This window comes from Entelurus aequoreus, linkage group LG03 (assembly GCF_033978785.1).
Source record: "Entelurus aequoreus isolate RoL-2023_Sb linkage group LG03, RoL_Eaeq_v1.1, whole genome shotgun sequence".
NCBI classification, from domain to species: Eukaryota; Metazoa; Chordata; class Actinopteri; order Syngnathiformes; family Syngnathidae; genus Entelurus; species Entelurus aequoreus.
In genome coordinates this window covers 79,219,009-79,232,103 of record NC_084733.1, presented here as the reverse complement: position 1 = coordinate 79,232,103, position 13,095 = coordinate 79,219,009, and the positions used below count along the sequence as shown (strand labels likewise).

The following is a 13,095-nucleotide window of genomic DNA, read 5'->3' as shown; positions in this document are numbered from 1 at the left end:
GAACATCTGCAACCAGTATGGAATAGAAGTACCAGAATCCCAATGGGCCATACCACAGAAGGTGGCTGAGAACAACATGGCAAAGGTTCTGTGGGACTTCAGCTTCCAGACTGACAAACAGCTTCTGGCTAACCAACCAGACATAGTGGTGGTGGACAAAGAGCAGAAAAGGGTGCTGGTGATAGATGTGGCAATCCCAGCTGACGCCAACACCAGGAAGAAGGAACACGAGAAACTTGAGAAGTACCAAGGGTTGAAAGAGCAGCTGGAACGGATGTGGAAGGTCAAGAAAGCTAGCGTGGTCCCCGTGGTAGTGGGGGTGCTCGGAGCAGTAACTCCCAAACTGGGACAGTGGCTCCAACAGATCCCAGGAACAACATCTGAAGCCTCAGTCCAGAAGAGCACAGTCCTAGGAACAGCCAAGATACTGCGCAGAACCCTCAAACTCCCAGGCCTCTGGTAGAGGACCCGAGCTTGAGGATGACACAGATACCACCCCACCGGGGTGAGAAAGAGATTTTATATATATATATACCAGTGACGTGCAGTCACTGGGGGCAGGGGAGGCGGGGCCTCACCTGCCATCATGGAAAGAAAAAAAAATGTAAAAAGAAAAAACATTTATTAAATTGTTATATGTGTTCAGTGATTATACTATAAAGTTATTTTCCATTTAACTTCCCCAGTTTTAGATTATTTTTATTTAAAATCGCTGAATTTTCACATTTGCCGTTCAAATACTGAGAAGAGACGGTGCGGTGATCAGCAGCCAGTTGAGGCACGTCACTCAGTTGAGCCTCAACATGGATTGCGGACTCGGCTAACTGCTGGCCTGCTGTGCAGTGAGACCGTATTGCTATATGAATTATATTATACATTTCCATAGTTTAGTTAGCTGAGGTATATAATGTACAGTGTATTTAGTCAACAACTGTATGTGTGTAAATTATTTCTTGTGCTGAGCATTCATAAAACTGCTGCGAAGACGCACTGTGTGAGGCTCGCTGTAACCCCGCCTCCTTGTGCCGGCCAATGCACCCCCCGCCGCAGAATGTACCCCGGGCCCCGACGGGAGCGCCACACCAACCAAAGCCCACACCCAAACCCTCCACGTGCAAGACCGAATCCACCCAAAAAAAGTCACTTAACAAGAAGCCAAAAAGTGCAAAAATAACAATGCTCGCGCCGGAGGAGCCGTGAACGACTGCAGGGACACAACATTAGGTACACCTGCAGACTGCAGCACGGATTTCATATTTCATTCATTCACAACTCCTCCAACACGAACACCACTGTTCCCGCACTTATAAGTAAAGGTAAGACCATAATAACATTTTTTTTATTAAATGTGCTTTTTTGTGTGCTACAGTTTGTATGTGTAAAGTTAAAGTTAAGTTAAAGTACCAATGATTGTCACACACACACACTAGGTGTGGTGAAATTTGTCCTCTGCATTTGATCCATCCCCTTGTTCACCCCCTGGGTGGTGAGGGGAGCAGTGGGCAGCAGCGGCGCCGCACCCGGGAATAATTTTTGGTGATTTAACCCCCAATTCCAACCCTTGATGCTGAGTGCCAAGCAGGGAAGAATGCTGGTATGAGCTTTTAAACATAACCCGTTAACTGCTGCCAATCAAATGGTGAATAAGATACTCTTTAGGGTTCATATGTTTGTAAATCTGACTGTGATGAAGTCAGTGCCTCACCAGTCATGAACCTCACCGCACGTCACTGATATATACATATATATATACCTGTACAGATTGGTGTCCTATCACAGTGTTGTGCATTACAAACTCAAACGTGTTTTGTGTAGTCGTAGAAACTAGCTTATCACTTTCCGTAGCTAGCTTGTATGCCTATGTGTTACTACGCTAGAAAAATAGTTCCTCAGTGTTCGCTCTTACAATAACAATGTTGCTACAGCTTGGTTATTATACAGGTTACAGAACGTAAATGAAGTATCGTTGCCGGTTTTTGAATGCATTTTTAAAGTGATTTAGAGGTGGAATTGATTGCTAACATTAGCTGCATTGCTAACCCCCAATAACGAGACGATTTTTACATGTTAGAATGCAAAAAAAACAAAAACAAACCTAAAAAAAAATTTCTTCTTGTCTTTCATAATGTGTCACGTGAGGGGGGTCGCAGCTTGCTGCGGGGTTTGTTCTCCCGGGATGCAAACGGACCACTCCGGACAGGACGTGCAGGTAGGAACATGATTTATTGTGCCAAAACAGAAAACAAGCCGACGGAACTACGTGCCGATCGCACTCGAAGCCAAGGCTACCACTTAGCATAGGCAAAAGACAAGGAATACTCACGTAACTTGTTGCATGAAGCAAACAGTGAAGCCAGGCCGACTGACCGGCAAAGGCAGGATTAAATAGTCCCTCTGATTAGTGCTCGGGAAACAGGTGAGCGTCCCGAGCACCAATCAGAGACAGGTGGAAACAATAAGCACCCATGGTAACTAGGGATGTCCGATAATGGCTTTTTTGCCGATATCCGATATTCCGATATTGTCCAACTCTTAATTACCGATACGGATATCAATCGATACCGATATATACTGTTGTGGAATTAACACATTATTATGCCTAATTTGGACAAACAGGTATGGTGAAGATGAAGTCCTTTTTTTTAAAAATTTATAAAATAAAATAAGATAAATTAATTAAAAACATTTTCTTGAATAAAAAAGAAAGTAAAAACAATATAAAAACAGTTACATAGAAACTAGTAATTAATGAAAATGACTAAAATTAACTGTTAAAGGTTAGTACTATTAGTGGACCAGCAGCACGCACACTCATGTGTGCTTACGGACTGTATCCCTTGCAGACTGTATTGATATATATTGATATATAATGTAGGAAGCAGAATATTAATAACAGAAAGAAACAGCCCTTTGTGGAATGAGTGTAAATGGGGGAGGGAGGTTTTTTGGGTTGGTGCACTAATTTTAAGTGTATCTTGTGTTTTTTATGTTGATTTAATAAAAATAAAAAATTAAAAAAACGATACCGATAATAAAATAAAACGATACCGATAATTTCCGATATTTCATTTTAAAGCATTTATCAGCCGATAATATCGGACATCTCTAATGGTAATTAAAAGCAAACAAGGGTACACAAAAACAGGAACTAAGGGAGTCCAAAACTAACAGAATATAACAAAAACATGATCCGGGCCACGGATCATGGCATAATGATAGTGAACGATAGGCAGTTCCCCTTTAAGGTAAATTAGTTTTTTTTATGTGGAGAAAAAAAAGCATCAAAGTGTAGGTTTTCCCACTACTGGTGTAGTTTTTGAAAGGGTCTGCAGGATGTGGAGCTGCTGTGTGACGCGTCTGCTCTCTCCACACAGGCGGAGCGGGAGACGAGCCAATGACGTGTTTGGTGCAGGCAGTCTGCGTTTGTGACACCTTCTGGTGGGTGGAGTATGGAGGCTGCCGGTGGTGGTGGAGAGAGAGAAGAGGGGGTGGGGGGGGGTTGACGATGCTGCGAGCGACCGGGAGGATGAAAGCCGAGGACGATGAGATGTAGCGGCGTCGCAGCGAGAGGACACTTTTACTCCTCGCTCGCCTCCTCCTTCCCTCCCCCCACCCCACCCCACCCCAGCCCCCACATCCCGACGTGAGTCATGGAGGAGATTTAGCCGAGAGAGGAGCCGCAGCCGCCGCCGCCGCCGCCGCCGCCGCCGCCGCGCAGGTGAGAGGCGTCTTCTTTCCTCTGCAGAACTTCTGTCGGAGTTGAGCTCACTTTTCTCGGGGATGTATGGCGCGCGTCGGTGTGATGCGGGATGCACTAAGAGATGACACGCGGCTGCTGCAGCATCAGGACCGGCCGGCCGGTCCTGATGCTGAGTGACAGCTGCGCTCCATCACCGCTTTTGTAGACGCTAAACTGCACATCAGCTTTGTCCCCCCCCCCACCCCCTCCCTCCCCACACACCCACACACACACACAAACAACCTGCCTGACTGACGTGCTCATCACTCTACAGTAGGATTCAGCCATGTTATTACCTCACACAGGTCTTCTCTTCTTTGTTGATACGGCGCACAAATTCATCCCGACTCTAAAGCGACTCACAATTTTTCAAAATTCGATTGAAAAAAGATGCATTTATTTTATTTTTTTGTATAAGAATGCATTTTTAAAAAGACACTTTTAGTAGAGGTGTCAAAAAAAAATGTGATTGTCGAATCAATCGAGATTACTTTTTTTAAATGATTGTAATCAATTACAGAATAATTTTTAAAAAATCTAATTTTTTATTTTATTTATTTATTTATTTTAAACTTTTTTTTTTAATCTGTCCTGACCAACCAGACAACTCATATTGTTGATGTAGATGATCTATATCTGCAGATTTACCTTAGAAAAGAGAAGTGTTGGATACTTCTCTTGTTGCCTATATGTATTTAGCTTGATTAAATGTTTGGGAATAATTTTATTAAACAAAAAATTTTTCTTTTACGTAATTCATTTAAAACATTCTGTCTTGCCTCTGGTGAGGGCGGTCGCATTTTTCTCCGCTCCCTCCTTCCCTGCTTGCTCTCTTTGTTTTTGTCTTGTCTGAACTATTTTGAAGCCTCTTTTCTTGAGCTGTCCTCAAATCTAAACATCAAAATGAATTTGATCAACTGGACTCTCGACGCAATTGACACAGTCTTTTCGACAAGGAAAAGAGGTTCGGGGGAGCCTGGCTGCCCTGATGGAACCATTGCTGCGGGGTACGTGAGAGATTCCTGGAATACTTGGAGAATCATGTGCCTCTCAGTCCTTTCCATCGAGGACGTGGAAGACATCTACCTATTTGGAGCTGTGATCGCAGGGCATTTGCTGATTGGGCTGGGCATTGCTCTGGTGTATCGTCAAATTCGGAAGACGATGGCAGCCACTCAAGGGGCCAACAGGCTGTTCAACGCAATGGAAGGATTGGGTCGTGCTGTGGGATCACAGACTGGAGCGATTGCTGATTTGAATCGCAAGGTAGATTCCATCTTGATGAAGTTAGAGAAAGAATAAATTGGAATTGTCAGAGCCAGCATACAGAGCAGGAATGTCATTGTTTTGACTGCTCGAAGAAAAAACAACATCTTAATCTACGATTTGACTCCCTCGAATGGCCTTGAGGAACAGGCTGTTTGAAAACACTCCCCTGAGGACTCCTCAAAGATGGACGCTTTTGACCTTTCCCTTTTTTTCAAAAGCACCTGGGTCGGACTCTTGAACTCTTGAACTCTTGGGGCCGGCCTCGGCCCATAAAGACAATTCCAACATCTCACCCAAGTTAATTGGGCATACATGCACGCACACACCCCTCCCCAAATCAACGCCTTCACCATTGCTTAATTCCTCCGGGGTTGTGGGGGCTGAGCAGCGCTCAACAGCAGCTGCCGGCCTCCAAAGTCCTGTTGGATGACTCTGTTGCGAGTTGTTGTGATTACATGTACCATGTTTATGTGTGCCATGCTATGTGAGGTTTTTTTCCTCGGACTCAGTCTGGACCATTCCTGAGGGTCCAGCCTCAGACTGATATTTTTTTTTACTTCCCCCCTTCCCCAATGTCACCTTTTTCCCACCTTTTTAAGGAGCGCCTAAGTGAGGCTGATCCGTTGGCGGTCCCGTCTTGTCTCCCTGTAACGTATGTCTGCTCTTAGCGGGATTGTGCCGAAAATGTAATTTCAGTTCTTATGTGTCTTGTACATGTAAGAATGGACAATAAAGCTGATTGATTGATTGATTGATTAATATAGAAATTATAATTTTTTTAAATGAGTGAAAAAATATGCATTTATTTTTTTATTTTTTTGTATAAGAATCCATTTTTAAAAATACACTTTCAGTAGAGGTGTCAAAAAAAAATAATTTCCGAATGAATCGTGATTATTACTTCTTTTTTTTAAACGATTTTAATCAATTCAATAATAAAAAAATCAATAAAATAAAATCGAGTTTTAAAAAATCTATTTTTTTTTTTTACATGTTTTTTAATTAGTCCTGACCAGCCAGGCAACTCATATTGTTGATGTAGATGATTTATACATTATCTGCTGATTTACTTTAGAAAAGAGAAGTGTTGAATACTTCTCTTGTTGCCTTATTTGTATTTAGCTTTATTAAATGTTTGGGAATCATTTTAGTAAACAAAAAACAGTTTTCTTTAAAGTAATATAGAAATGACAATTTTCAGAATTCGATTGAAAAAAGAAGCATACATAAAAAATGTTTTGTATAAGTTAAAGTTAAAGTTAAAGTACCAATGATTGTCACACACACACTAGGTGTGGTGAAATTTGTCCTCTGCATTTGACCCATCCCTTTGATTACCCCCCGGGAGGTGAGGGGAGCAGTGGGCAGCAGCGGTGCCGCGCCCGGGAATCATTTTTGGTGATTTAACCCCCAATTCCAACCCTTGATGCTGAGTGCCAATTTTAGGCCACGAGCTCATTTGTTTAACGACATAGTAAGTGGAGTGATGCGTAGACGTTTGTTACTTTACAACTTTATAGGTGTATATTACAACTTTATAGATGCATATTACAACTTTATACATGTATATCACAACTTTATAGATGTATATTACAACTTTATAGACGTATATTACAACTGTATACATGTATATCACAACTTTATAGATGTATATTACAACTTTATACATGTATATCACAACTTTACAGATGTATATTACAACTTTATAGTTGTATATTACAACTTTATAGATGTATATTACAACTTTATAGGTGTAAATATACAACTTCATAGATGTATATTACAACTTTATAGATGTATATTACAACTTTATACACGTCTATTACAACTTTATAGATGTATATTACAACTTTATAGATGTGTATTACAACTTTATAGATGTATATTATTACTTTATAGATGTGTATTACAACTTTATAGATGTATATTATTACTTTATAGATGTGTATTGTCAGCAGCACCGCGTATTTTAGCCACCTACAAAAAGACAAACATAGTCAAATAAAGGTCAGTTAAAATGTATACCATATTAAGAATATGTGTACATATTGCATAGGGCCCTGACATCTAAAAAGTACAACTCTGTTCATTGTTATGTTCATGTATTTCTAATGTCTTTCATGTGTACGCACACATAAACACACATACAGTATGAGATGAGATCAATGAGATAAGGTAAGAACAGGATAGAAACTGCTGTGAAACTAGTTACAATGCAATATGCCATGGAAATACAATGTTAACACTTTTGTGCAAATAAGTACAGTTTTTTCAAATGTGTTTATTCTGTAAAGGAATGAGTTAAACTATTAAAATGACTGGTTAATAGTGCTATTATGAAGTGCAATGTCAGCACTATTTTTTTTTCCTGCAATTTCAAATGCACTTGTTTTAATAAATAAACACAGCATTTTAAAAGCATACACATTGTGTGTAAATATATTAGTCTGTGGTTAAAAGGACTTGAAAGGACTCGAAACTCAAAATGCAGGACTTGGGACTTGACTTGAGACTTTCCAGTCTCGACTTTGGACTTGACTCGGGACTTGCCGGTCTTGACTCGGGACTTGACTCGAGACTTGAGGGCAAAGACTTGAGACTTACTTGTGACTTGCAAAACAATGACTTGGTCCTACCTCTGCACATACATATATACATGTATATATGTATATCAATATATGTGTCTATATATGCACATAGAGATACATATATCAATCAATCAATCAAAGTTTATTTATATAGCCCTTATTCACAAGTGTCTCAAAGGGCTGCACAAGCCATGACATCCTCGGCTCAGATCCCACATAAAACATATATACATAATGTATATATATATGATTTATTAGGGATGTCCGATAATTGCGTTAAAATGTAATATCGGAAATTATCGGTATCGTTTTTTTTATTATCTGTATCGCTTTTTAAATTTTTTTTATTAAATCAACATAAAAAACACAAGATACACTTACAATTAGTGCACCAACCCAAAAAACCTCCCTCCCCCCATTTCTTTCTGTTATCAATATTCTGGTTCCTACATTATATATCAATATATATCAATACAGTCTGCAAGGGATACAGTCCGTAAGCACACATGATTGTGCGTGATGCTGGTCCACTAATAGTACTAACCTTTAACAGTTAATTTGACTCATTTTCATTAATTACTAGTTTCTATGTAACTGTTCTTATATTGTTTTACTTTCTTTTTTATTCAAGAAAATGTTTTTAATTAAGTTATCTTATTTATTTATTTATTTTTAAAAGTACCTTATCTTCACCATACATGGTTGTCCAAATTAGGCATAATAATGTGTTAATTCCACGACTGCATATATCGGTTGATATCGGTATCGGTTGATATCGGTAATTAAAGAGTTGGACAATATCGGAATATCGGATATCGGCAAAAAGCCATTATCGGACATCCCTATTATTTATATTTATATATTTTTTATAAAAAAATAATACATTTACTAACTTTTTACAGTACAGTACAAACCAATATTTAAAACAAAAGTTTAGCCATTTAAATATAAAAAAATATATTGAAATATAAAAAAAAACTAAAAATCATGTACAGTAAAACACTGCAAAATAGTGGATTTTTTAAATTTTAGTTTTTTTTAAGTAACTTGGTGAAACGATTTTAATGTATGTATAATTACATTTTTTAAACAATACCGCGATAATAATGATAACCGCAATGTGAAAATGTTCATAGTTGATATTTTGGCTGTTTTTGATACAACTTATTAGCACATATCCATTAGAGTAGCCTTTTTTTCAGAAAATGAAAAAAATCTGTAAAGTCGAATGTACAAATATTATGTTTATTATATATCGCAGCATATCATATCAATACCCATCTACTATACAAGTAGCCCCCTAGTGGTTAAATAACAATCATAATAATTACACACTTAAAGGATTAACATGAGAGCAATCTGATTGTTTGCATGCTGTGACATCATTATTGCTTCCTGCGTGGGATATCATTGTCATCGTACTTATCCAATAAACCCATAATCATCCATTTTCTTTGTTGTCTGCACCCAACTTTAGCACATTTATCATTTCAGTAAAGAATGCTTGGAGGAAACATCGTGGTTCCAATTGATCCATGTTGATACAGGTTGTTCTCATTGGTCCATGTTGATACAGGTTGTTCTCATTGGTCCATGTTGATACAGGTTGTTTTCATTGGTCCATGTTGATACAGGTTGTTCTCATTGGTCCATGTTGATACAGGTAGTTCTCATTGGTCCATGTTGATACAGGTTGTTCTCTTTGGTCCATGTTGATACAGGTTGTTCTCATTGGTCCATGTTGATACAGGTTGTTCTCATTGGTCCATGTTGATACAGGTTGTTCTCTTTGGTCCATGTTGATACAGGTTGTTCTTATTGGTCCATGTTGATACAGGTTGTTCTCATTGGTCCATGTTGATACAGGTTGTTCTCATTGGTCCATGTTGATACAGGTAGTTCTCATTGGTCCATGTTGATACAGGTTGTTCTCATTGGTCCATGTTCATACAAGTTGTTCTCATTGGTCCATGTTGATACAAGTTGTTCTCATTGGTCCATGTTGATACAGGTTGTTCTCATTGGTCCATGTTGATACAGGTTGTTCTCATTGGTCCATGTTGATACAGGTTGTTCTCATTGGTCCATGTTGATACAGGTTGTTCTCTTTGGTCCATGTTGATACAGGTAGTTCTCATTGGTCCATGTTCATACAGGTTGTTCTCCTTGGTCCATGTTGATACAGGTTGTTCTCATTGGTCCATGTTCATACAGGTTGTTCTCATTGGTCCATGTTGATACAGGTTGTTCTCATTGGTCCATGTTGATACAGGTAGTTCTCATTGGTCCATGTTGATACAGGTTGTTCTCATTGGTCCATGTTCATACAAGTTGTTCTCATTGGTCCATGTTGATACAAGTTGTTCTCATTGGTCCATGTTGATACAGGTTGTTCTCATTGGTCCATGTTGATACAGGTTGTTCTCATTGGTCCATGTTGATACAGGTTGTTCTCATTGGTCCATGTTCATACAAGTTGTTCTCATTGGTCCATGTTGATACAAGTTGTTCTCATTGGTCCATGTTGATACAGGTTGTTCTCATTGGTCCATGTTGATACAGGTTGTTCTCATTGGTCCATGTTGATACAGGTTGTTCTCATTGGTCCATGTTCATACAGGTTGTTCTCATTGGTCCATGTTCATACAGGTTGTTCTCATTGGTCCATGTTGATACAGGTTGTTCTCCTTGGTCCATGTTGATACAGGTTGTTCTCCTTGGTCCATGTTGATACAGGTTGTTCTCGTTGGTCCATGTTGATACAGGTTGTTTTCATTGGTCCATGTTGATACAAGTTGTTCTCATTGGTCCATGTTCATACAGGTTGTTCTCATTGGTCCATGTTGATACAGGTTGTTCTCCTTGGTCCATGTTGATACAGGTTGTTCTCATTGGTCCATGTTGATACAGGTTGTTCTCATTGGTCCATGTTGATACAGGTAGTTCTCATTGGTCCATGTTCATACAGGTTGTTCTCATTGGTCCATGTTGATACAGGTTGTTCTCATTGGTCCATGTTGATACAGGTTGTTCTCTTTGGTCCATGTTGATACAGGTTGTTCTCTTTGGTCCATGTTGATACAGGTTGTTTTCATTGGTCCATGTTGATACAAGTTGTTCTCATTGGTCCATGTTCATACAGGTTGTTCTCATTGGTCCATGTTGATACAAGTTGTTCTCATTGGTCCATGTTCATACAGGTTGTTCTCATTGGTCCATGTTGATACAGGTTGTTCTCCTTGGTCCATGTTGATACATGTTGTTCTCATTGGTTCATGTTGATACAGGTTGTTCTCATTGGTCCATGTTGATACAGGTTGTTCTCATTGGTCCATGTTCATACAGGTTGTTCTCATTGGTCCATGTTGATACAGGTTGTTCTCCTTGGTCCATGTTGATACAGGTTGTTCTCCTTGGTCCATGTTGATACAGGTTGTTCTCATTGGTCCATGTTGATACAGGTTGTTCTCTTTGGTCCATGTTGATACAGGTTGTTCTCATTGGTCCATGTTGATACAGGTTGTTCTCATTGGTCCATGTTGATACAAGTTGTTCTCATTGGTCCATGTTCATACAGGTTGTTCTCATTGGTCCATGTTGATACAGGTTGTTCTCCTTGGTCCATGTTGATACAGGTTGTTCTCCTTGGTCCATGTTGATACATGTTGTTCTCATTGGTCCATGTTGATACAGGTTGTTCTCATTGGTCCATGTTGATACAGGTTGTTCTCCTTGGTCCATGTTGATACATGTTGTTCTCATTGGTCCATGTTGATACAGGTTGTTCTCATTGGTCCATGTTCGTACAAGTTGTTCTCATTGGTAGTTCTCATTGGTCCATGTTCATACAGGTTGTTCTCCTTGGTCCATGTTGATACAGGTTCAATCAATCAATCAATCAATGTTTATTTATATAGCCCTAAATCACAAGTGTCTCAAAGGGCTGTACAAGCCACAACGACATCCTCGGTACAGAGCCCACATACGGGCAAGGAAAAACTCACCCCAGTGGGACGTCGGTGAATGACTATGAGAAACCTTGGAGAGGACCGCATATGTGGGTAACCCCCCCCCCTCTAGGGGAGACCGAAAGCAACGGATGTCGAGTGGGTCTGACATAACATTGTGAAAGTCCAGTCCACAGTGGATCCAACACATCAGCGGGAGTCCAGTCCACAGCGGGGCCAACAGGAAACCATCCCGAGCGGAGACGGGTCAGCAGCGCAGAGATGTCCCCAACCGATGCACAGGCTAGTGGTCCACCCGGGGTCCCGGCTCTGGACAGCCAGCACTTCATCCATGGCCACCGGACCTATGCGACTCCCCCTCGCAAGGGACAGGGGAGAAGAGGAGAGAAGAAAAGAAACGGCAGATCAACTGGTCTAAAAAAGGGGGGGTCTATTTAAAGGCTAGATTATACAAATGAGTTTTAAGATGGGACTTAAATGCTTCTACTGAGGTAGCATCTCTAACTGCTACCGGGAGGGCATTCCAGAGCACTGGAGCCCGAACAGAAAACGCCCTATAGCCCGCAGACTTTTTTTTGGCTCTGGGAATCACTAATAAGCCGGAGTTCTTTGAACGCAGATTTCTTGTCGGGACATATGGTACAATACAATCGGCGAGATAGGCTGGAGCTAAACCGTGTAATAATTGTTCTCATTGGTCCATGTTGATACAGGTTGTTCTCATTGGTCCATGTTGATACAGGTTGTTCTCATTGGTCCATGTTGATACAGGTTGTTCTCATTGGTCCATGTTGATACAAGTTGTTCTCATTGGTCCATGTTCATACAGGTTGTTCTCATTGGTCCATGTTGATACAGGTTGTTCTCCTTGGTCCATGTTGATACAGGTTGTTCTCCTTGGTCCATGTTGATACAGGTTGTTCTCATTGGTCCATGTTGATACAGGTTGTTCTCATTGGTCCATGTTCATACAGGTTGTTCTCATTGGTCCATGTTGATACAGGTTTTTCTCCTTGGTCCATGTTGATACAGGTTGTTCTCCTTGGTCCATGTTGATACAGGTTGTTCTCATTGGTCCATGTTGATACAGGTTGTTCTCATTGGTCCATGTTGATACAGGTTGTTCTCTTTGGTCCATGTTGATACAGGTTGTTCTCCTTGGTCCATGTTGATACATGTTGTTCTCATTGGTCCATGTTGATACAGGTTGTTCTCCTTGGTCCATGTTGATACAGGTTGTTCTCATTGGTCCATGTTGATACAGGTTGTTCTCATTGGTCCATGTTCATACAGGTTGTTCTCATTGGTCCATGTTGATACAGGTTGTTCTCCTTGGTCCATGTTGATACAGGTTGTTCTCCTTGGTCCATGTTGATACAGGTTGTTCTCCTTGGTCCATGTTGATACAGGTTGTTCTCTTTGGTCCATGTTGATACAGGTTGTTCTCATTCGTCCATGTTCATACAAGTTGTTCTCATTGGTCCATGTTGATACAGGTTGTTCTCATTGGTCCATGTTCATACAGGTTGTT

General features: G+C 40.3%; 1 protein-coding gene across 2 annotated transcripts in view; it reads left to right on the top strand.

Moving 5' to 3' along the window:
* Positions 1-3,339: 3,339 nt before the first annotated feature.
* Positions 3,340-13,095, top strand: part of LOC133645808 (alpha-1,3-mannosyl-glycoprotein 4-beta-N-acetylglucosaminyltransferase C-like) — a 48,489-nt gene continuing 38,733 nt past the window's right edge. For both annotated transcript variants that reach the window (XM_062040691.1, XM_062040693.1), the window contains exon 1: positions 3,340-3,718. The gene's annotated coding sequence lies outside the window, so the exon portion shown is untranslated. The remainder of the gene's footprint in view (positions 3,719-13,095) is intronic.